This window comes from Felis catus, chromosome A3 (genome assembly GCF_018350175.1).
Source record: "Felis catus isolate Fca126 chromosome A3, F.catus_Fca126_mat1.0, whole genome shotgun sequence".
Lineage (NCBI taxonomy): Eukaryota > Metazoa > Chordata > Mammalia > Carnivora > Felidae > Felis > Felis catus.
Genome location: NC_058370.1, coordinates 100006232 through 100031672, shown reverse-complemented (window position 1 = coordinate 100031672; position 25441 = coordinate 100006232). Strand labels below are relative to the sequence as shown.

General features: G+C 45.1%; 1 long non-coding RNA gene across 1 annotated transcript in view; it reads left to right on the top strand.

Annotated features, from left to right (window-relative positions):
• Positions 1 to 22472, top strand: part of LOC109498238 — a 37474-nt gene extending 15002 nt beyond the window's left edge. Inside the window, exons 2-3 of the long non-coding RNA XR_002154944.3 lie at positions 21638 to 21708; positions 22161 to 22472. This is a non-coding gene — a long non-coding RNA (uncharacterized LOC109498238). The remainder of the gene's footprint in view (positions 1 to 21637; positions 21709 to 22160) is intronic.
• Positions 22473 to 25441: the final 2969 nt, after the last annotated feature.

The following is a 25441-nucleotide window of genomic DNA, read 5'->3' as shown; positions in this document are numbered from 1 at the left end:
GGGGACATTTTGCTGCCTCGATCAATACGATTATTCAGGAATCCATATGCCAAAGCCAAAAATGGAAATGCTTTCTCTCGTTTCCATCACTCTCTTCTACGGTTTTATGTTGCCCTTATAAACATCATTTAAAAGAAAGATGTACCAATGAAACCTGATGAATCTGTAAGGCCTACTGTGACTTTCTCCTGGAAACACTTTTATGTTTGGTCACTGTCAGCTCAGTAGGGTGTCCTGGCTCAGCTTCTCAGTCTATGAAGGAACCCAAAGTTTGTTGGTCACTCATACACCCTTTTAAGAAGGCCCATTGATCCTTCAAGAAAATGCTTCTCTGGCAACGGTAAGTGGGGCAGTCTGTAAGCAAAGTCTGTTGCTAAAAGCAGTAAGTTATAGACCTAAGCAAGGAGTGTGCATAAACCTAGTTGCGTTTGGCCTGGCTGAGGCCCCAGTCACTTTGACGCACTGGTAGTTCTCTTTTCTTCCCCAATCACATGCAATCTCAAACGCTTGCCAATTCTTCTCTTTAAATATTTCCCCTGCCCATCCCATCATCGTTTTGGGGCTTTTTCCCCTTCATGCCTGAACCACAAAGGACTGAAATCATCTCCCTGCTTGTGTTCCTCCTCATTCCAACCCCCCCACAGCTGGGTCAATCTTTACAAAATAAAAACCAGGGGCACCTGGGTGGCTCAGTCAGTTGCGCATCTGATTTTGGCTCAGGGCGTGATCTGGCGGTTTGTGAGTTCGAGCCCCATGTCGGGCTGTGTGCTGACTGCCCAGAGCCTGGGGCCTGTTTCCGATTCTGTCTCCCTCTCTCTCTGCTCCTCCCCTGCTTGTGCTCTGTCTCTGTCTCTCTCAAAAATAAATAAACATTAAAAAAAATTTTTTTTAATAAAAAAAAAAAAACCAAGCAGCAACAACAAAAACGCCACACACAGTACCTGTCTTCTGCACCTCTTTTTGGCCCCCAAACTCTATGGCTTCCACAGAATAAAATCCAAAACCAAAACATGGCATGTAAAGCTCTCCCCAAGCTCCTCTGGCCTCCGTGGCCATCTCTGCAGAAGCCTGCACAAACTCACCCCATTTCCAGCACAGTTTCAGGGCTCAGGACCCCCGAAGCAGGGCACAGAGCGGGGATTCCAAATCCCTGCTCTGGGACACGAGCCTGCTTTCTCAGAGTTATCACCCCCCCACGCGCACACACCCCAACACGCACACCTCTCCTCTGGCGCACTCCCCGAGCCACGTCCTTCAGACGCTGCCAGCCTGCACTGGCCTCCATGGCGGCCCCACTCGGCACTCCCCCATGCCCGGGTACCCCCAGCAGAGCCTGCAGGACCCCCACCTCCTCCAAACCTTCCCTGCCCCCCTCAGCCTTTGACCTTCACCCTCCTCTAGAGGAGGAGTCTGTTCTGACTCAGGATGTATAGCTTATTCCAGACAGTCTGCCTGCCTGGACTGCAAACCCCCAGAGGGCAGGAATCTTGACGTTTATGTAGGTCAGTCAGTGCCTTCCATATATTCTGTGCCACTGAGTGTCGCATTTCACGACATGATGGTGAATATGACAATGCAGGGAAGAAAATAAAAACTAAAAAACAAATAAAAGGATAATTCCCTCTTTTCTCTATTTCAGATTAAGCCCTCCTCCCTGTCCTCCCCCCAAATCTGCTAAAAATCACTCAGCATAATTTCTTTATCCTCCCATATATAAAATAAGGAAGTAAAATTCTAGGGAATAGAGAATTGAAAAAGCAAACTAATACATTTCTTTTAATGATCCAAATAGTCTAGGAAAGGTAAATAAACAACTTGGACCTGAGACAAAAAGGTCGTTGGCTATTGAGAGAGGCCATCCAGGTGCTTCTGAGAGCCAATCTGGGCCTGACAGCCAGAAAGGCTTCAGCTGCTGAACCCAGTCTGCAGGGTGAGCCGATAACAAAGGAAAGCTGATTACAAAAAATAAAAAGGTGCTGAGTTGAACCTCAGTGGTCATCTCTCAAATACCAATGGGTTAATATGATGTAAGCCCCAGTGGGTTTTTTTTTTTTTTAATGTACACACACACACACACACACACACACACACGATCACTTGAGTATGACAAGTGGGGAATTTGTGGTTGTAACTCTTCATAGCCTTAAACAGAGACCCCATCTGATTTAGGACCTGTAGGGCCATGACAGTCACCTCACAGTAGTGTAAACGTCTTGTTTGCAGGGGTAAATAAACTTCATTTAAAGGGAAGGCAGGGGTGCCCGGCTGGCTCTGTTGGTAGAGCAAGCGACTCTTGATGTCTGGGGTTTGAGCCCCACATTGGGTGAGGAGCTTACTTAGAAAAAAAAAAAAAAGGAAAACAAATATACTTGTCTTTGACAGGAGGCAGAAACGTCTATCCTAATTCATGGGTTATAGTGCAAATATTTAGGTTTCTTTAAAAGAGTGGGAAAAAAAATCTTTTTCTGCCGTCTTTTCTATCACTTTATCTGGCCCATCTCTACAAAACCCATCTTCCTAAAAATCCACTCCCACCTCAGGACTCTGCTCAGAACTGTGCAGTGGTTTTCTGTTTCCTAATGTGTAGAAATAAACATTATGAAGCCTGGCTCTGAGGCCCTGGCAATCTGGGCCCTTCTCACCTTCCCAAAGTCGTTTCCCTTCCCCACAGCCAGCCTCCTCCCTGCCGGATGCTCAGTGCTCACATCCCCAGCCCTGCCCCCAGGCTCCCCCGGAGGCCTCTTCTTTGTGGCCTGACGCAGATACTCCAGTGTACCGTGATTTTGGAGCATCAGGTGAACCGCACAATTTGGCGATTCTAACCCCCTGTTCAACGATTTTCTGTGGGGTACACTTAGCTCTCTGGCTAAAGGGTAAAGTCCTCGAGGGCAAGGACTGGTCTTGCTCACCGCTGAACTCACTTCTGTGTCTGGCCTGCAGCCAGCCTCGGGTGGCTAAAATCTCTTCACTGCAGGATTAATGGGGACATCTGGCCCTCTTTCTGCCTCCTCCACCGTCTTCCCCCAAGACCTACGCCATCCCCCTCCGAGTCTTAAATCGGAACAGCCTTCTGTGCCTCCACTTATCTTAATCAGATGAGAATAATCGGAGAGATGACGTATTTGAAGAAGCCTTGGGGGAGCAATAGCAAATAGTCCAATTTCACGTACAGGGAACTTGCACTGTTACCATCTGTGTAAGTAAGGGAGGCAACTCTCACCACCGTTTTACAGATCTGATAAAAAACATTACAGGGACTAAATGCTTTATTTGAGGTCACACATACAGGAGGAGTCAGAACTGACACTTAGGACCCATCTTTTAAGTCTGATGATATCCTTTTTCCTACACCAGGTTGCTTCTTGGTAGCCAATGGTGGTAACAAAGCTAGTTTTATTTATCCAAAATGAAAAATATGCCAGTATTTATGCTTAGATTTTTTTTCTAGTAAAATGCTAATTGTTAACTACCCTGATGAGTCCAAAATATGCAAAATGGTTTTGTGTTACCTGTCTTCCTGCATTTGACATAGATTTTAGGATAAATGTATTATTAGCTACCTAATGTGTTTGGTGTGTGCCACGGTGAAGTTCGTTAGCCTTTGGGTATTCGATAAAAACCCATGCATATTTTAGAAAAATCATTCCAAGTGCCTGCTTCTTGGTAGCAGTGTCCGGATGTAGAAAAGATAGCAAGTTATTTCTAGGCATTCCTGGAATGGTGAAGCTTAGAAAGTGTATCTGTTTTGGAAACATGTTTGTTTCATGCTTTATAGTCACTTTAAACCTTATGAATACTCTGTAGAACAAGTGGTAAGAATGGGCATTTTTATCTCCATTTTATTTATTTTTATATTTTAAAAAATGTTTATTTTTGAGAGAGGGAGAGAGAGTCGGGGAGGGGCAGAGAGAGAAGGAGACAGAGAATTCAAGGCAGGTTCGGAGCTGTCAGCACAGAGCCCGATGCGGGGCTGAGCTCACAAACCCTGAGAATCATGACCTGAGCCGAAGTTGGACGCTTAACTGACTGAACCACCCAGGTGTCCCTTTATCTCCATTTTATTTTATTTATTTATTTTTTTTTTTTAATTTTTTTTTTCAACGTTTATTTATTTTTGGAACAGAGAGAGACAGAGCATGAACGGGGGAGGGGCAGAGAGAGAGGGAGACACAGAATCAGAAACAGGCTCCAGGCTCTGAGCCATCAGCCCAGAGCCTGACGCGGGGCTCGAACTCACCGACCGCGAGATCGTGACCTGGCTGAAGTCGGACGCTTAACCGACTGCGCCACCCAGGCGCCCCTATTTTATTTTTTTAAATTTTTTTCACATTTATTTATTTTTGATAGAGAGATACAGAGCACAAGTAGGGGAGGGGCAGAGAGAGAAGGAGACACAGAATCCAAAGCAGGCTCCAGGCTCTGAGCTGTCAGCGCAGAGCCCGGACGCGGGGCTCGAACTCACGAGCCACGAGATCATGACCTGAGCCGAAGTCGGACGCTTAACCAACTGAGCCACCCAGGTGCCCCTCCATTTTATTTTATTAAAAAAAATTTTTTTTAACGTTTATTTTTGAGAGAGAGACAGAGAGACAGAGTGTGAGCGGGGGAGGAGCAGAGAGGGAGACACAGAATCCGAAGCAGGTTCCAGGCTCCGAGCTGTCAGCACAGAACCCAATGTGGGGCTCAAACTCACGAATCACGAGATCATGACCTGAGCTGATGTTGGACACTTAACTGACTGAGCCACCCAGGCACCCCCCCCCCCTTTATTTCCATTTTAAAGATGAGGAAACCAAGACTTAGGTGCCTAAGTTGCTGTGACTAGGGTCACCCAACTCCTTAGTGGCTGCAACAGTCAGGGTGCTGGCAGGAACCCGAGGACAGACTCTGGGGAATTTCAGCAGGATTCAGTACTCTTTACAAAAGTGAGGACAGGCTGTAGGGAAACTGCAAGGGACAGTGCAGTATTTGGGGACACTACCTGGCCCTGAGAAAGAGAGAAGAGGGCACAGTTACTAGAACCTGGAGAGAGATCTGCAGTGGGAGGAGTCAGCAGCCCCCAGAGACCCAGGAAGAAGTCAGGGGAACAACAGCCACCCTGTCTCTCCTGATGGGAGACGCTCATTGACCTCATTAAAGCCAGAGAGCAAGGGAACCTGTTGTGGGTCTGTACAGGCCAGCCTCCTGCAGCATAAGACAGGGCAGAGAAGAGTTAGGAGCAGCTCCGCATTGGGTTAAGCAGACAAAAGATAACCAGCACGGAGGTGAACCATGGCTAAACCTCAGACTTCCCTGTCTCCTGTTCCTTCCTATGCATTTTCCATAACACTGTGGCTTAGACACATTGGGTTCTAGCAGAAAATTCAGAGAAGATCCCTCCAGAGACCACTTTTAGGTCTACAACATCCCTCAGCATTAAACTTTAAGCCAGTTTTTCTAAAAACTGCATATAATGTGAGCGTTAGCCTCTCCACGAGGACAGACTAATGGTAGCTGCAAATCAGACTGAGTCGGGCAGCTGGCGTGCAGGCCAGCTCAAGATGGCGGGGCTGGCACGTTAGAGAGAGCTCCGTCCGAAGTCATCACTGGTTCTTGGCCATCACATCTTGGCAGAAATGCCTCAGAGTCTTTAATGCAGCTACAGTAGGTATTAGCCATGGCGAAGTATTAACAAGAAAAGATCTTTTGCATCTGGCAATTAAAGTATCTTGAAAGAAAGACTTCATCTCACAGCATTGTCTATAATGATGTAATTTGCACCTGGCTATTGGGGCTTTATTTTTATGTAATGCCCTGGCGTGAAACTTCAGGTTTTATGAAAAGGAATCATCTTGGGGCATTGGAGTGTTCTAACTTGAGCGAGTTCTTTATTCACCTTTACCCTTAGTTTGTTGGGGGTGAAAGTCATAAAAGAGTTTAGTGACAATAGCCTCTTCCAAACCCAGGAGCTATGAGAGCAGCTTAATGAGAAATGCAAACCAATGTTCTCATCAGAACACAAACTCACCCAGAGGTCACGGAGAAAGAATTCTCAGTTCCTGTCCTAGCAGAATTGTTTCCAAAGAAATGAAGCTATGGTCACATGCAAGTCTTATGCTCTGAGCAATCATGTTCCCCAAAGAAAGTTAATAGCTAGACTCTATGGTGACTTTGCTACAAGTTTAATACAGCCAGATCATTCCCCCAATCCCTCTGCCAGGTAAACCCTCATGCACTGTGCGTTTCCTGCCCTGGGCCGAGGAAGGGTTTTCCCAGCTCTGCTATTAAGCAGTTTCCCTGGTACCATTGGAGTCGCCCGAAGAGGCACAGAGATAAACCAGTGGATTCTCATGGCAATGGCTCTGGCACAGGAGTCTCCTCGCTGTTTCTGCCTCACACCTTTTGTACTTGCTGATCCCTCTGTTTGGACCACTCTTACCCCAGATTTTGGCATGGGGTGAGTAGATATCCAGAAGTGGAACTGCTGGATGAAATGATAATTCTATGTTTACTTTTTTGAGGAACCACCATACTGTTTTCCACAGTGGATACACAATTTTACATTCTCACCAGCCCGTCTAACCTACTTCTACTTCTGTATCTCATGTGGTGTCTGTCCCTACTCTTACTTGAATGTAAGCTCCACGAGGGGAGAGATTTGCTTCTCAAGTGCCCAGGCGTGTGGTAGTGGGCGATCAGTAAGTATTTGTTAAATGAATGCAACAGGATGGGGTGCCTCTGACTTCATCTGCAAGCTGAACCCCTTCAAGCCAGCTTAATGCCAACAGAGCCTCCCTTGGCCCACCTCCTCAGAGGGCTCCTTTTCCTTTGTGTGTTCCTCTGTCGGCTCTTCCTCCTTTCCCCTTTGTATTCTGGTTGTCTGTAAACTTGCAGCCTCTCTCATGGTTTGTTTATTGTTGGCCTTTTGCCATCTTTCGGGTCTAGAGGATATATGCTCAACACACATTTATCAGAGGAAAGTTCTAAATACCGGAGCTGGGTAGCAACACTGTGGGGGCAGGGCTTGAGCACTTCCCAGCTCTCTAAATACAGCTCCCCAGAGGTTGCTCAGCTGGGTGAGAATCTAACTTCCCCTCAGGTCATGATCTCACAGTTCGTGGGTCCGTGGGTCCGAGCCCCCCGCATCGGGCTCTGCGGTGACAGCCAGGAGCTCGGAGCCGGGGCCTGCTCCAGATTCTGTGTCTCCCTCTCTCTCTGCCCTTCCCTTGCTCACGATCTGTCTCTCCCTCTCTCTTTCTCAAAAATAAGTCGACATTAAAACAATTTTTAAAATAAATAAATAAATGAACAAAAAACAAACACACACAGCACCCTAGAGAACCGGGGGCTGTGTGGCCTCGGCACATGCCTCGTTCTCTGAGCCTGGTCCTCCTGTGTCTGATGATGGGGTTGGATCCATGACCTCTCAAGTCCTCTTAGATATTTAGGTGTGCTGTAGGGCCACGCCTTTGGCGGGAAGAATACAGTCTCATCTCTGAGAGCCCATAGTCTGATATGGATAAAATAAGCATGTCAAAAAGGTTAAAGACTCAGAGGAAGCTGGTACCCAGAGCAGCCCTTGCCTGGCTGGACTGTGCACTGAGCCTCTCCCAGCCACACTCCCCACTGCTGGAGCTTCAGGGCACAAAACACCAGGAAACTCCAGGGGCATGCACTTCCCATTCTTGTTGAAAAAGAAAAAAAAAAAAAAAATCTTTATAGCTCACATGATTTCATTTGGTTATTTTAAACTGTTTATTTTTCTGCCCCATCCCCAGGGAATTAACATTTGCAGGCAAAATTGGACTTGCCTTTGCTCAGCTATTTATGTATAAATATGACTTGAGCAAAGTCTCTAAAGGACAGCCAATCCTGCCTACGCCATTCCCCTTCCCTCTTATTTCCTAAGAAAAACGTAATGAGTTTGTACCCAAGAGTGAAATGTTTCAGTGACACTTAAAGCCCTCCATGAATTTTTAAAAATCTTTTCAAATGCATAAACAATGCACGAACAGTATTCACAGACTATTTGAACACATCACTCATAACCTAACAACCCTAACACACAATTCTTTTTTTTTTTTTTTTTTTTTTTACCAATGGCCTTTCAGTTTTACACATATGAATACATTGTTTAAACTGTAGTATTCAGGAGCGCCTGGGTGGCTCAGTCGGTCAAGCGTCCGACTTCGGCTCAGGTCACGATCTCCCAGTCCGTGGGTTCGAGCCCCACGTCAGGCTCTGTGCTGACAGCTCAGAGCCTGGAGCCTGTTTCAGATTCTGTGTCTCCCACTCTCTCTGACCCTCCCCCGTTCATGCTCTATCTCTCTCTGTCTCAAAAATAAATGAACGTTAAAAAAAAAAATTTAAATTGTAGTATTCAGATCGTAATACAACCTTGGATTCTACATATTCCTCTTAAAATATTTTTTTTAACATTTATTTATTTTCAAGAGACAGAGAGAGACAGAGTGCAAGTAGGAGAGGGGCAGAGAGAGAGGAAGACACAGAATCCGAAGCAGGCTCCAGGCTCTGAGCTGTCAGCACAGAGCCCGACGTGGGGCTCAAACGCACTAACCGCGAGATCATGACCTGAGTTGAAGTCGGACGCCTAACCGACCGAGCCACCCAGGCGCCCCTACACTTTCCTCTTAAGATCTATAAACCAATACCCGTTTTTCCAAATGTATTCTTTTCAAATGTCACAATTCCATAAATCCGGGTCGAATCTGTCATAGATTGATTGCCCAGTGAGTTGGGGGCTGTGCCAAATTGGCTGCAGAAAGATAAAAGTTGTCTCTGCCCGCAAGGAGTCTACATTCTCTTGCAGAGATTGTATACATATACATCAGACAACCTCAGACAGCCAACGGTTACGTGCAAAGATATGTGTGGTACCAATGGCGATGCACTCGTGGAGCAGGCGTTCTAGGCAGTGGAGAGTTTCTCAAGGGCTGGGGAACTGAGAAGCCTGCCTCCCCTTGAAGACGAGAGTCAATTTATCCACAATGAGCCGCAGAGGCAGAGGGAAGGGAAGGGAGAGACGGTTCAGACAGGGCCAAGGCATGAATGTGCTGAACACGGAGGCCTACCATTCATTGGGGGCCACTGAGGCACATAGCCCAACAGGTATAGAAGGCAGATTTGTTAAGAAATGATGGGACTGGGGCGCCTGGGTGGCGCAGTCGGTTAAGCATCCGACTTCAGCCAGGTCACGATCTCGCGGTCCGTGAGTTCGAGCCCCGCGTCGGGCTCTGGGCTGATGGCTCAGAGCCTGGAGCCTGTTTCTGATTCTGTGTCTCCCTCTCTCTCTGCCCCTCCCCCGTTCATGCTCTGTCTCTCTCTGTTCCAAAAATAAATAAACGTTGAAAAAAAAAATAAAAAAAAAAAAATAAATGATGGGACTGAACACAGGCAGGTGGTCATGAGGGAGGGATTTGGAGTTTCCTCGAATGCTGGATGGCAATACAGGGTTGATGTGACTAGGATGAGGAGGGGGACATGGGGAAACCAGTGCTATGGTCCCACTGGCCTGGCAGGGGTGGGGGGCAGGTTGTCGTACCATTGTTCTGTTTTCGAGGTGAAGGGGATCTAACCGTCTAGATATAGCTGGCAGATCAGGGGAGATTTGAGAGACAGGAGAGCAGGAGGGGGAAGGAAAGCAGGCCCCAGGCCTTGGGAATGGATGGCATCCCAGGACTCCCAAGCAAACAAACAGGGCAAGGCCTCGGGATCGCCGCTCCATGCTTCTAGAACAGCGCCTGACACAGAGGGGGTCCTTATAAGGATTGAACCAAGTCTACCTTTGCAAAATTTCTGGACAGAGTTCAGCAAATCTCTAGTCCTTTTCCAGGCCTCAGTGGCAACTCCCTAAGATAGCATTATTTTTTCAAGTGTGCCTCATAGCCATCTAGGGCCAGGTCAGGCCAGGAAGCCACGTGAATCTCAATAGCTAACAATCGTGAGCCTCACTGAGGCCTGTAAGGATCAGCACTTGAGATCCCAGTTAGTCATCTGGGAGCTGCTTCCTGCCTCCGTTGCCTCACTGCCTTCTGTTTGGGCCTCTCTGGGGTGGTAAGAGGATATTGTCTGGACTCATCAATTATTACCACAGGAAGGCAGCTTGCACAGAAGCACATGTCCTCTCATCATTAGACAGATGAACAGAGTCAGGCCCAGGAGGGAGGGGGGCTGACCTGAACCATACACGCCTGATGTCAGCTCACGGTCTAGCCTCATTCACACAGGAATTTAACAAATAGTACTGAGCACGTGCAATGGCCAGGCAGTGTTTCTAGTGCTGGAGATACAGACAAAGCTGCTGAGGCAGGGAGAGAAATCACGGAGATCAGTAAGGTGGATGGCAAGAGGTGCCAACGAAAAAGCAGGGGAGGGGGGAGAATGGGGTGCGATGGGGGGTTAGCAGTTGTAGAGAGGGTGGTCAAGGAAGGTCTTGGGGAGAAAGTGATATTGGAACAGAAAGCAGGAGGGAGCATGGGACTATCTGGCTGAAGAGTGGTGCAAAGGCCCTGGGGCAGGAGTGGGCCTGGCATGTTCCAGGAATAGTGATGAGTGATGTGAGAGGACAGTAAGAGGAAATGAGGCCTGAGAGATACTGGGGGCAGGCTGTGTAGAGTCTCAAAGTCCATTGAGAGGCCTTTAACTTTTATTCTTCTCACCCACTGCTCATAGTGTAATTCATGATCCTGCCTTTTCCTGTTGATTCTCAAGGGTGCTGAGACTTCTGTGGGCAGAGGGGAGAATGAGGCAGCCATCAGGATTCTTGAAAGCATATAAGAGTGGTGTGGACAGCTGCCCGGGCCACCTATGCTGGGCCCACCCCCATGCCCCTGTTTCAGAAGTCTTTTAGGCTGACAGGACACTGTGGCCTCCTATTTCAGGATAAAGAGAAAGAACACAGAGAAGCAAAGCCAAGCCAAATCATTGAGTATGTAAGATCTGCAAAATGTCACAGGGGAGCAAGTTCATAGCTGAAGCAAGTGCAGTGAGCTGAGTCAGAGTCCAGCAGGGCCATGCCTTGGCTGGGTGAAGAGTAGAACCAAATATATTTTTGTAGAAGTGCCTGGCAAATAGTGATGCCCTAATGGTGATCCATTTTATTCTAATTTCTAGTGTTCCATGCTCCCTGCCAGCACTCCATGCCCACACGAATAAGGCGTCTGCTCCGACTGGTTTCCCAGGGACCAGTGTGGATGCCAGGTCCTGGGTGGGCAGCTAAAGCAGTTGGTTGATTAGCACTGTTATTTTATAGCAAGCTCTTGCCTGCCAGGGCCTCTACTCCCCAGAAGGAACTGTTACACGTCCTGGGGCAGAGCCAGGCGGGCAGATCCATTTCCCTGGGCATCTCAGCCTTTCCTAGTGACCAGGCCCCTCTGCTCTGTGGGTGACCCAAAAGGGTATGTGCAGAACCAGAATCAAGGGCCAGACCAGTGTTAGAGTTCAGTCAAGCTGGTTTTGAACTCTGGCTCTGGCCGCGATCTTCACTGATGCACCTTCTCTCTCTCCCCCACGATGATCCAGTTCAGCAGTCAAGATCAAGTCAATTTCACAATCACTTATTAATTCCTAGCTGCCAGGCACTTTATCTATGGCAGGGAATACTAAAATTCATAAGGCATGGAACTTTCCAGCAGAGATATTGAATCTATTGCACGTTTGGGGTTCATGCAGGCACAGGCGCTAACTCACATGTGCTAGTGGGAGGCAGCCTGGGATATTAGTAGGAAGAGTCCCGAGTTAGAGTGGAATGGTTTTGTCCCACGTCCCAGTGGGCTTTTGGGCTTTCACCACTTGTGTTCTTGAAGTCTTGGCTTCCACTGCCATTCAACAGGGATGATGAAGCTTGCCCTGTCTGCTTAGCTTGGCGGGAGGACTGGATGGGGCCATGTCCATAAGTGGTAAAGTACTCAACACACACAAAGATTGTACACTCGTGAATGTTCACACCACACATGGGAACACAGAAATGCACAGGTATCAGTATAAGTCAATAGGAACAGGCTAAACTTTTTTAAAAAGGGGGGCACCAGAAGCACCTGGGTGGCTCAGTCAGTTAAGCGTCCGACTCTTGATTTTGGCTCAGGTTATGATCTCACGGTTCATGAGCATCGGGCTCTGTGCTGAGAGCTCAGAGCCTGCTTGGGATTCCCTCTCTGCCTTTCTATCTGTTCCTCCCCTACTTGCGCGCATGCACGTGCACTCTCTTTCTGTCTCTCTCGTTCTCTTTCTCTCTCAAAAATAAATACACTTTCTTTTATGGGGGGTACCAATGGCAGCAGGAAAAGAAACCTCCGAAAAGGATGCAGGATGTCATTCCTGTTTTTTTTTTTTTTTTTTTTAACGTTTATTGATTTTTGAGACAGAGAGAGACAGAGCATGAACGGGGGAGGGTCAGAGAGAGGGAGACACAGAATCTGAAACAGGCTTCAGGCTCTGAGCCGTCAGCACAGAGCCCGACGCGACGCTCGAACTCACGGACCGTGAGATCATGACCTGAGCCGAAGCCGGCAGCTTAACCAACTGAGCCACCCAGGCGCCCCAAAGGATGTCATTCCAAATGCATCTCCATGTGTGGGTGTACTGGTTGATGCAGGGATATGTGTTGCCCAGACCTAAAGCCCTGGCCCCCAGAGTCCCCCTAGCTCTCCAGCAGGACAAGAATGTCCCTCCCGACTCTCAGGAGGCCGTCTCCTCCCCCCATGAGGGCCATTATTATTGTCAGCTCTACACATTATTAAGTATGTACTAAGGATGAGACACTGGAGCCACAAGGAGACTAATATTTGTGAAGTACCCAGAACCATTTACACGACACCATGCAAACATGTGATAGTCATTACCTCACTTTATTGTTGACCATAATTCTGCAAGATATCAATTGTTACTTCATTTTACAGAATAATAATAAATAATACCGTTAAATGCTTTCAGGTGATAGTCTAATCCTTGAGGTAAGTACTACTATTATTTATCCCCACTTTTTGGAGGAGGAAACTGAGGAAGGTTAAGCAACTTTCCCAAGGTCACACAACTGGTTTGTGGCTGCGGCTCGGATTAATTCCCTGTCTTTCCTATTGTCTATGCTGGATCACAGAGGACTACATTTCCCAGGCTCCCTTGCTCTCTGGCTTCCAGGTTGATTCAGCCCAAAGGGAAGCAGTAGTGGGAGCTTGGAGAGAGGGATGAGGAGAGAAAACAGAGTATTTTCCCCCCATTCCTCTCTCTTTGCTTCCTGTGGTGTCTCTGGCAACAACTATATCTCCCACCCACATCTGCTCTACAGGCTCTCACTCCATGGTCCCAGTTTCCATCAGGCAGCCTCCATGTACTTCTAGATCCCACCACATGACTCCATCTCTGGGCGTTAGCAATATTACTTCCTCCTTTTATTGCACCCCCAGTAGAGTAACTTCCTGTTCTTGCATTAGGCTTCTTAGTCCTTCCATTTCCAGTCACCAATTCCCTGCATTAAATCTCCTCTTCTTTTTTTTTTTAATTTAATTTTTAAAAATTTAAATCCAAGTTAGTTAACATATAGTGCAATAATAATTTCTGGCATAGAATTTAGTGATTCATCACTTATATATAACCCCCAGCCCTCATCCCAACAAGTGTCCTCCTCCTCTTTTTGTTTTTTTTTCCTCATGTTTATTTTATTTTTGAGAGAGAGAGAGAGACAAGCATGAGCAGGGGAGATGCAGAGAGAGAGGGAGAACACAGAATCTGAAACAGGCTCCAGGCTCTGAGGTGTCAGCACAGAGCCCGATGCTGAGCTCGATCTCACAACCTGTGAGATCATGACGTGAACCTAAATCAAGAGTCAGAAGCTCAACCGACTGGGTCACACAGGTGCCCCAAGAAGACATCCTTTTATTTATTTTTGGGACAGAGAGAGACAGAGCATGAACAGGGGAGGGGCAGAGAGAGAGGGAGACACAGAATCGAAAATAGGCTCCAGGCTCCGAGCCATCAGCCCAGAGCCTGACGCGAGGCTCAAACTCACAGACCGCGAGATGGTGACCTGGCTGAAGTCGGACGCTTAACCGACTGCGCCACCCAGGCGCCCCAAGAAGACATCCTTTTAGACATCAAAATATACCTTGAAGCTATAGTAATAAAAATAATGCAGTGCAGACACAGAATCAGTGGAACATATCAACAGAACAGGATACAATCTAGAAACAGCTGGGACTTAAAGAATATTTTACTTGTTAAAGGGGGCATTTCAATAAATGGAGAAATGCTACTAGAGGGATTAATTGACCCATAAATTTGGGAAAAGATCCCCAAATGATTCCAAATGGATTGAAGGACAAAACCACATGAAAATACTAGAAATAGGGGCACCTGGGTGGCTTGGTCGGTTAAACGGTTAAGCGTCTGACTCTTGATTTCAGCTCAGGTCGTGATCTCTTGGTCGTGAGACCAGCGCTGAGCATGGAACCTGCCTGGATACTCTCTTTCCCTTTCTCTCTGCCCTGCCCTCATTTGCACGCTCACACGCACATGCGCTCATGCCTGCACTCTCTTTCTCTCTCAAAATAAATAAATAAACATTAAAGAAAGAGAAAGTACTGGAAATAAGTAGAAGTGAACTTTTTTTTAAATCTTAAGATTATGAAAGCTCTTTCCAAGCAAGACCGAGAAAATACAAAAGCGGTAAAAGGAGAAAACTGATGGGTTTACGATTTATATAATAATTAAAAATTTAAATTTTGGTATAAAAAGGAACTTAAAAGTTCAAAATACATTCTTCCCTAACTGGCTTTGTCTGCGATCTCCGCAGCGCTCTGAAAACAGAGAGGAGGCTGGGACTTGATTTCTCGGGTGCCCTTCTTGTCTCTGGAATGGGGGCAATTATACTTTTCTAGCACTTCACCCAGCCCAAGACACAAGGAGCCCCCTCACAGAAGTGGGGAGATCCCGCCTACTCCCTCATGGTTGGTTTTGTTGAGTCTTTAAGCTGCAAAAATAAGATAAGCTCAAGCCAATAGTATTTGGAAAGTGGGGCAGGAACACCCTTTTTAAAGAAAATTATCCACTTGGCCTATGTATTTACTCATAAATACATGGGAGAGGGTTTGGGTGAGGGACAAGAAAGCGTTCTGAATAACTGAGGAGTGGGCACCTAAAGCAATACAGGGGAGAAGGAGACATCACCCAGGGCAGGACAGCCTGACAGAGCACTTAATTCTTTTTTTTTTTTTTTTTTTTTTTTTTTTGTTAAGGGAGTGCAGGCAGGAGAGGGGCAGAGAGAGGGACAGAGGATCTGAAGCAGGCTCTGAACTGTCAGCACAGAGCCCGATGTGGGGCTTGAACTCATGAACCTCGAGATCATGACCTGACCCAAAGTTGGATGCTCAACTGACTGAACCACCTACGTGCCCCAGAGCATTTAGTTCTTAATTTGTTGGTGAGGTTTTTTCTCTTACAGAAAACTTTAGCACAAAATGGCTTTAGTTATTTTCCTCCTATGGTATAAACTGGGTCTCTAAACTATTCAAATTATTTTCTTTCTAGTGTACCTTTTTTCCACATTTCTGAATTAGAGTTTTTCTTTAAGTTATTTAAATATATAGAGTAAAAAGTAAAGTAAGTTTAAATATTACGGGGTTCTGGTCCAATTGCTGATTGGACATTTGTCCCAACTCAGAACACTAGACTTTTTTTTAAGGTTATATATTTTTTAAAATTTTTTGAAAATTATTTTAAGGTTTTATTTTTAAGTAATCTCTACACCTAACATGGGCCCAAACTCACAACCCTGACATCAGATCATGTGTTCTACTGACTGAGCCAGCCAAGCTCCCCCCAGAACACTAGGCTTTTTTCCAAATGTGCTTTGTCCTGAGGTTTGTTACTCTTGTGGACTTATTTAATGAGACCGTTCAAATAAATGAAACTTGTTTTTGCTGGGAAAAAAACCTGAAAAGTAAAAGAATGTAGTAGATCTATTCAAAGAGTATCTATGATGACTTTTCAAGAAAGAAGGGAAAAAAGAAAGATGAAAGAAAAAAAAGGAAGGAAGGAAGGAAGGAATGGAGAGAGGGAGGAAGGAAGAAAAAAAAGCAAGTCCTTGGACATAGGTATGATATGGTCTCTCCTTTATAAAAAATAGAAAAATAAAAAGAAGCTTACTCATGTGTATGTGGATGAAAAGGTCTGGAAGGACACCTGACAAGCTCTCCACAGTGGTTACCCTCCAGGGAGTGGGAGGTGAAGAGAACAAAGGGGGAAACAACTCTGTGTGCCTTATACATGTCCCTATTCTTTTTCCTTCAAGGAGCATATGCTACTATGTAATTTTTTATTCCAATGAAAAAATGTAAGCAAAACTAGAGAGGCAGACTCAGGGTTCGAATCCAAGCTGTCCCCTAATCCCAGGCTCATCTCTGGGATCACCTGTAGAGCAGAGTCACAACCCAAGGTTGCTGAGTGAGGACAGTGTGGGAAGAGCGTCTCAGGAGTCTGGTGGTGGGAATGAACACTGAGCCACGAGGTGGGTGGAAGAGGACAAGGACCTTCCAGGCAAGGGGACTTTGAGGGAAGAGAACAAAGCTTTCAAGTGTATTAGAGACAAACTCTGGGCTGGAGGGCTCGGGCAGGCAGGCAGGCAGGTGCTAGGGGGTGAGTGGAGAGGCGAGGAGGAAGCAGCAAAAAGGACAAGGGACTGAAACTTGATTCTGAAGGATTGGGAAGCCGGTGCTTGAGGAGAATGATCTAGATAGCAGTTCCCAAAGTGTGGTTCAAGGACCCCCCTCCAAGGGTCTTCAAGACCCTTCCAGGGGGACTGTGCATTTAAAACTATTTTCACAATAATGTTAAAATATTATTTGCTTTCTCTGTCCTCATGCTGAGTGTGCAGTGGAGCTTTCCAGAGGCTACGTGGCATGGGATGGCATCACCACTCTGATGTTAACATGTAATGGGTTTCTTTTTATTGTATTTTATTGTATTTTATTTTGGGAGGTTCTTTTTAATGAGTGAATTAACATTTCTACAATTTCCCACTTTAATACTGAATACAGTAAATACTGATAGACATAACCACATAAACAAAACTCTTTGGGAGCCTCAATAATTCTAGCACGTGCTAGTATACAACTCTGTGTGTGCGCACGTGTCTGTGTGTATGTCAGTGAATAAACGTGCTTTTTTTCTGGACTGGGACGCCAAAGTGCTCGTCAATTCTCCAAGTGCTGATACACCAAACATAAAAGTGGTAAATGATCAGCTTGAAGAGGCAGAAAAACTGAACACCATGACGGATCAACAGTCCACCAAGAGGTGGGTTTTGGGGGCAATGACGGGGCTTTACATGGTAACGTAATCCCTTTGTTTGCCTCCAACCTGGGAATAATAATACAGTTCTATTTACGTCAGCAGGAAGGTATATGTGAAAACATTTTGCACATCAGAGATGACTCAGAGACCATCAAAATCTTTGCCAGTGTTTGTTTCTAAAACACATGAAATTCAAGTTCCTGAGACCTTTGCGCCTTGACCTCTACCCTGGCTGTAGTGAGGAGAGAAACTATGAAGTCTCGGGCTGGTATTTGCAGTTTCCCTTGCAGCCACACTCTGGATGACTGAACCCAGAGAGAAGATGACATGTGGGCTTGTCTGGCCATCGGGGTAATACCTGCACGTTCACACATCACTTGTTCTTGTGTTGTTTGGCCGAGGGCCTACCTGGCAGCTTAGCTAGCTCCTGCCTAGAAATGGGATGAGATAAGAATAGGCCAGGACTTGTTACTTGCTCCCAATGGAGCCTTTTCCGGACACTTAACTTCTCTCTCTCACCATAGGTGGCTTGCACAATTACTTCAATATCCTTCCTATGGGCAATGATACTCTTACTTTTCTATGCTTCTTCTGCAGGCCTTGGGGTATTGAATATTTAACAGGGGTGTGCCCAGGCCAGGCTGAATGTGAGGAAGGGATTGGGATCAGGACCCAGGCCTCTCTGGGCAATGATTTTCAGGCAAGTTAAGAATATTGAGTGCCGGGGGCGCCTGGGTGGCTCAGGGGTGCAAGCGTCTGACTTTGGCTCAGGTCATGATCTCGGTTCAGTGAGCTCGAACCCCAGGCTCTCTGGGTCAGCATGGAGCCTGCTTCAGATCCTCTGTTTTCCCCTCTCTGCCCCTCCCCAAGTCTCTAAATAAATAAGTAAATAAATACTTGGGGCACCTGGGTGCTCGGTCAGTTAGGCTCAAGTCATGATCTCACGGTTCTTGAGTCTGAGCTCCGCATCGGCTCACTGCTGTCAGTTCAGCGCCCACTTCAGATCCTCTGTCCTCCTCTCTCTCTGCCCCTCCCTGCTCTCTCTTTCTCTCAAAAATAAATAAAGAAACATTAAAAAAATGATGAGTGCCAAGTGGCCCATGAAAACTGGAGCTCCCCCTCAATAAAGGTTGCAGTTGAGGAAAAAGAGCCATAAAACCACACTGATCTCTATTTTAATGAAAACACCTTCTTTATTGATAACAAGCTTAGGACGATTGAGTTGGGCAAATTCCTAACAATACTTCCTCCGAGTTCTAAGGCAGCTTTTGTTCGTAAATGCCAGGTATGAATTTCTCAATGTCGTACCTTCATGAAACATAGCAAGTTTAAACATAACCATTCTACTACTGCCCACCTCTGAATTCGATCTTATGTCCTGAAAATGGCTAAGACCTTTCAAGGTGTTAATTAATCTTTCAATAGCTTTCTATTTAATAGCTGGAAACTTGACCAAGCTATGTGATCCTTATAAAACCTTAGACAGTTTGGGAGCCAGTAAGAAGATGAAGTCCAACAGATGTGAGTTTGGATTAGCTGGTGACCTAATAGTTGGTAAGCTATTTAACATCTTTAAGCCTTGGTGTCCTCACTTGTAAAAGCATACTCACAATGTATTCAATAAATACAACTGGCACGTTTAACACATGCTGGCCACTCTTCTAGGCACCAGGCATACCAGGGTAAAAACAAGACAGACATGACCCCTGCTCTCATTGAACTTCTTGCAGGACGTGGATACTAAACAAAGATTACCTAATTAGGTCGTTAATTCCCTTTGCGGTCACAGCAGCCACCTCCGCAGATGTGAGCATAAAAGAGGCAAGCAAATTCAAAACTGGCGTCGCAATGCTATTTATTAGTTTTGCTAACAGTCCTAAGTGGTATAGACACATGTTGTGCATTCGTTCCTCCTTTAGTGTTTGCATAGATTTACATGGTTAGAAGCAACAGCAGGCCTGTGATTTGGATGTGTGTCCTTTACAGATAAGAAGACAAGCATTCCTCCCGTGTGGGGGCTAGGGGCTTAACCTAAGGCAAAAAGCTGAACTTGTTGCTAATTGTTGTCAAGAAGAACACTTTAGCATTAACATTAACTGGACTGGCAGTGTTTACCTTATGAGCCCCAGAGCCTCAGGCAAGTGGAAGGTGCGGGCACAGAGTTTTGCAAAGGTTCTCTGAATATGGATGTGCATCAAGTATTGTCCGCAGAGTGAAAGTGTGTTGTTTTACCACATATGGACATGACTATAATCTGTGTAGGTGCTGATGTGATTAATGCAGTATAGATTCCTTGAAATAAATTGTTGAAGTCTTCCCAGCCTTTTTTAATTACATACTTTGCCAGTCAATTCTTATCCTGCCTCTTTCTGGCTTAAACCCTTTAACGGCTCTTCATTGCTCAGGGTAAAGTCCAAATTCCCTCCCAGGCACTGCCCGATTCTGCTGACCTCTCTTGGCATGTTCACTCCTCCCTCCTACCCCTGTCTATCCACCAAGTCCTAACACGAAGCCTCTTTCAGGCCATGGCTCGGAGCACTCACTGCTCAACTCAATATTTGTTCTGGCATGAACAGATCCAGTGCTCCTGAGTGGTAAAAAAATATCCACCCTTCCGGCAGGCATCATGCCCTTTGAGATGGGCATGGGTCCACTCGGGCACCGGCTCAGGCAGGTCTCACCTTGGGCCAGTGAGTGCTCGCCTAGACTGCCTCTCCCCTAGACTCCTGTGCACTCTCTCTCTCCACTTCTCTCTCTGGGAGTCATCGAGGCCCAGGCAGAGGTGAAGTCCCCCTAACTTCTTCCTCTGCACTGTTGCAGCAATCCTGCCTTGCTGTCTTTCCAAACAAGTGCGTGAGCCATTTTCTGAAGTAAAGCCATTTTCCCTTCAAGGGTTTCAAAAAGAAGCAATCTTGGAAGTCACAAAACTTCTTTATGTCAGTTTTCCATGGACTCTCTTCAATGTTATACAGAAACCCAAGTCCATAATGGCCATGCCTTTACATGGCTATGCATGAGAATTATTCAAATCCCTGGGGCAAGAGTCATTGATAAAGATGAGGAGAGACATTTTTTACTCTTCTCCCCACCCTAAAACCCTCCAAAGAATGAAAAAGAGAAACAACTCCATCTTTTTTTTTTTTAATGTTTACTTATTTTTGGGAGAGAGAGAGAGAGAAAAGCATGAGCGGGGGAGGGCAGCGAGAGAGAGAGACACAGAATCTGAAGCAGGCTCCAGGCTCTGAGCTGTTAGCACGGACGGAGCCTGACTCGGCTTGAACTCATGAACCACGAGATCGTGACCTGAGCTGAAGTCGGACGCTCAACAGACTGAGCCACCCAGGCGCCCCCAAATCTATCTTTTAAAAGAGGAGAAAAAAGTAATCACTCCATTTTTTTATTGTGAAATTTCATGCTAACAAAAGAATGTACTTAACATATATGAACAATGTAACTAATACAAGTTAAATGAACACGTACCTACCAACCTGCTTTAAAAAAAACCTGACTCAAGTAGTGCCTTAGAAAGGTCCTGTGTATGGGGCGCCTGGGTGGCTCAGTCGGTTGAGCGGCCGACTTCGGCTCAGGTCATGATCTCGCGGTCAGTGAGCTTGAGCCCCGCGTTGGGCTCTGTGCTGACCGCTCGGAACCTGTTTCGGATTCTGTGTCTCCCTCTCTCTGACTCTCCCCCGTTCATGCTCTGTCTCTCTCTGTCTCAAAAATAAATAAACATTAAAAAAAAAAAAAAAAGTCCTGTGTAGGCTTGTCCAATCATATCCCTTCCTCTCCCTCCAAGCAGTACCTACTATCCTGAATTCTGATTTAATCATTCCCTTCTTTTTCTTTAGAGATTTGTTCATGTATGTTTTCCTACACATATATTGTAAGTTGAGGGAATTTTTGCACTTACGGAAATCACAGAGTGTATATTCTTCCATGACTTTTTTTTTTTTTACTGTATGTTTTTAAGACCCATCAATGCTGCTGTGTGCAGCTACATAGTTCACTCATTTATTTTTTATTTTTTTTAATGATTATTTTTGAGACAGAGAGAGAGACAGAAACATAGTGTGAGCGGGGGAGGGGTAGAGAGAGAGGGAGACACAGAATCTGAAGCAGGCTCCATCCAGGCTCTGAGCTGTCAGCACAGAGCCTGATACGGGCTCGAACTCACAAACTGTGAGGTCATGACCTGAGCCAAAGTCAGCTGCTTAACCAACTGAGCCACCCAGGTGCCCCTAGTTCACTCATTTTTATTGACGAATTGCATTCCATTGTTTCAATATGTGACCCTGTATTTACTCACACTCCTTGTAGCTATCATTTGTACGTTTCCTGCTTTTTGTTATTACAGCTGGTATTGAACATCCTTGTACCTGTCTCCAGCTTCTAAGACATGAAGAAGCTGTTGACTGCCAAGTAAAGGTAAGGGCATTGTTCTGGAAAAGCCCATCTTAATGGTTCATTGTTCAGAACCATAAGGCAACATTTGGAATGACTCCAGAGAAGTAACTCCAGCCTTCAGGATGTAGTCAGTAAGGAGGAGGAAATAAAGAAGTCCGGTATAAGTGCCATGTTCATTATCTATGTCCAAGCCTCCTACCTGAGGGAATCTGCTAGAGGTGAGGGGGGATAAAGGAGGCGGGAAGAGGGAACAGTAATTATCAACAGTAACAGAAAGCCTGGTATGCACTGAATGTTTGTGTTCCCTCAAAATTCCTATGTTGAGACCTAATCCCTGAAGTGATGGTATTTGGAGGTGGGGCTTTTGGGAGGTGATTAGGTAATGAGGGTGAAAGCCTCATGAATGAGATTAGTGCCCTTTTAAAAGAGACCCCCCCCCCAGAGAACTCTCTCACCCTTTCTACCTCATATAGACACAGAGAGAAGATGCCCATCTATGAACCAAGAAGTGGGATCTCATCAGACACCTAATCTGCCGGCGCCTTGATCTTGGACTTCCCAGCCTCCAGAACTGTTGAGAAATCAATGTTTGTTGTTCAAGCCCCCCAGTCAGTGGTGTTTTCTTATAACAGCCCAAATAGACTAAGACAAAGTTTATCTTAGGGAGTATTACCACACTGACTTCCTACATCCTGGAAACTGGGGGAATGTGGCCCCAGACAAAGCAAAAACAGATTTGGGGACAATGCTCAAAGAAAATAAATAATTTAAAACTGTGGTCTGTCGAGAGGCACCTGGGTGGCTCAGTTAGTTGAGCATCTGACTCCTAATTTTGGCTCAGGTCATGATCTCACAATTCATGGGATCGAGCTCTGCATTGAACTCTGCTCTGGCAGCTTTGAGCCTGCTTGGGGTTCTCTCTCTCCCTCTCTCTGTCCCTCCCCTCTTCTCTCTCATGCATGCACCCTCTCTCTCTCTCTCTCTCTCTCTCTCAAAAATAAATGAATAAACATTAAAAAAAAACATGACTGTAGTCTGTCCAGATCACTTGCCTCATCTTTCTCTAAACTAATTTTTAACAAAGAGCTCCCCTTTTTTCAAAGACGAGCAATAGTCAGAAAAACTTATGCATAATTAGTGCAATTTTCAGTAAACAAGCTGGTATTTGTAGCCTCTCCTCCCCAAAACCCTAAAATGACAGTGAAGAAATATAAAAGGGTCTAACTCCTAAGGCAGTGAAAGGCAACTAAGTTAGCAAAGTGGAGGAACATATGACTTAAAGTATCTGCAGAGCCCAGGAAGGCACCAGATACTGTGTAAAGTGGGGTCAAGGCATAGGATGAAATCAGCTATTGTTAAATATTAAATCCTAGGCCTCTTCCTCCACCCCTTAAACCAAGGTGACCACCAGCCCAAGCAGGAAACTATAGATTCAGTCTCTGTAGAAACTACATCTGAAAAGCTCTTTACTTGGGGACACACATCGCAGAGGGGCTGGTGATATCATGTGGAATTAGAAACACAGGGATTAAGAATAATTCTACCCTATCATCTGACCCAGCAATTCCACTAGTGGGTATACACCTTCGAGAATTAAAAATATAGGTTCACAGAAACTTGCACACAAATGTTCATAGCAGCTTTTTTTTTAATCTTAGCCTAAAGGTGGAAACCACCCAAATGTCCATCAACTGATGAATGGATAAACAAAATGTGCTGTATTCATATAATGAAATATTTTTGACCATAAAAAGTAGTAAAGTACTGATATATGCTACAACATGAGCCAACCTTAAAATCATTATGCTAAGTGAAAGCCAGTTGCAAAAGACCACTCATTATATGATTACATTTGTATGAAATGTCCAGAATAAGCAAATCCAGAGACAGAAAGTAGATTAGAGGTTGCCAGGAGCTAGGAGAGGAAATGGGGGTGACTGCTAATTGGTATGTTTTTTGGGGGGGAGGGGTGATGAAAATGTTCTGGAAGTAGACAATAGTGATGGTTACAAATCTCTTTGAATATACTAAAAACCAGTAAGCAGTATACTTTAAAAGTGTAGATTTGATGGTATGTGAATTATATCTCAATAAAAGAGGAGAAAGAAAAAGTGAGAATCTATGAGATCCTCCACAACTTTAGCTTTCAGTCCAGAGAGTCAAAATAAATGATTTTAAATTATGCATCAGATTGATTACAATAGTAAAGTACTGGGATGCCTGGGTGGCTCAGTCGGTTAAGAGGCTGACTTTGGCTCAGGTCATGATCCCATGGTTTGTGAGTTCGAGCCCTGCATCAGGCTCTGCTGTCAGCACTGAACTCACTTTGGATCCTCTGTCCTCCTTTCTCTCTGCCCCTCTCCCACTTGCATTCTGTGTCTCTCAAAATAAATAAATAAGCTTTAAAAAAAAGTAAATTACTGGAAACAATGGAAATGTCTGCCAAGAGATTGGGTTAAAAAAAATATGATACATCATGCCCATGGAGTGCAATGCCACTACTTACATAATGTGGGAGAAATAGATTTAATGACATAAAACATATATGATACATATGACATGAAGAAAACAGATTGTAAAGTAGAATGTATATTGTCATCTTGTTTTGTAAGGGAAAATTATGCATTTCTGTCTGGAAGTATAAATAACAAAAGGTTAACCTTGGTGGGTGGGGTGTGGGGGTGGGGGGAGAGTAAGTCTGTGTCCTGAATGGTACACCTGCAGCTCCTTTCTCTCACTCTGCTCCTGGGTCATAAAATGCCTTCATCTCCCAAAAAAGGAGAGACACATAAGTAAAAAGCAGATGAAAAACTTATATCAGAAGAAGGGTTATGTCAGGAAACAGAGTCCAACAAATAATTCTCCACGATCTTAAAGAATGTGAGATGAGAGAGTCTCTCTTTGACAAGACAGCTCAAAGAAAAGATGCAAGAGTGCGAAGAAGAAGAGATTCTAAGGCCACAAAAGGAGGTGAAAAGTAGGCAGGAAGAAGGAAGAAAAAATAGTAATATCACAGAGATAAGTACACCATTAGAAGCAATAAAAACTGGAATAAATACAATGGAAAAAGATTTCTGAATGAATACAATTGAGAACACAAATGAAAATGAAACAAAAAGAAAGCATTGTAAATATTTAGGAAAAAGATGATGACTGTGAAAGGCAGGTATAAAGGGTACAAATACAGATACAAAGGTTAAAATAAAAAAGATACACAGAAGTACAAAAGATGTATTCTTGGCATTCCTGAAGTAAAAAGCACAATAAATGGAATAGAAAAAAAATACTCATGAATGTTCTAGAAACCTTCCAGAAGATAAATATTTGAATCTACAGATTGAAAAGACAGAACATACCCTAGGAAAAAACTGATACAGAATGATCACAGCAAAATTTGCTAGTTTTTCTCCAGTGTTCATTCTCCCTTCTTCCATTATAGTGGAATGTTTGTAGCTGGGTATATAGTCACCCAGAATAAAGACTGTATTTCCCAGGATTTCTCCTGGTTAGGGAGGGTCATATGACCAAGTTCTGTCCAGTGGGATGTGAGCAAAAGATTACTGTGTGCAACTTCTGGGTGCATCCTTAAAGGGAAGGAATGTGATTGATCTTTTTCTCTTTCCCCCTTCCTATTGGCTAGAGTATGCATCTTGGTATATGGACAAGGACAGCTCCCTAGGGATGGTGAAGCAAAAAAATAGAAAGACCCTGAACCTCAGGATTTCGATAGAGAATTGCTACTATATCAGTTTAT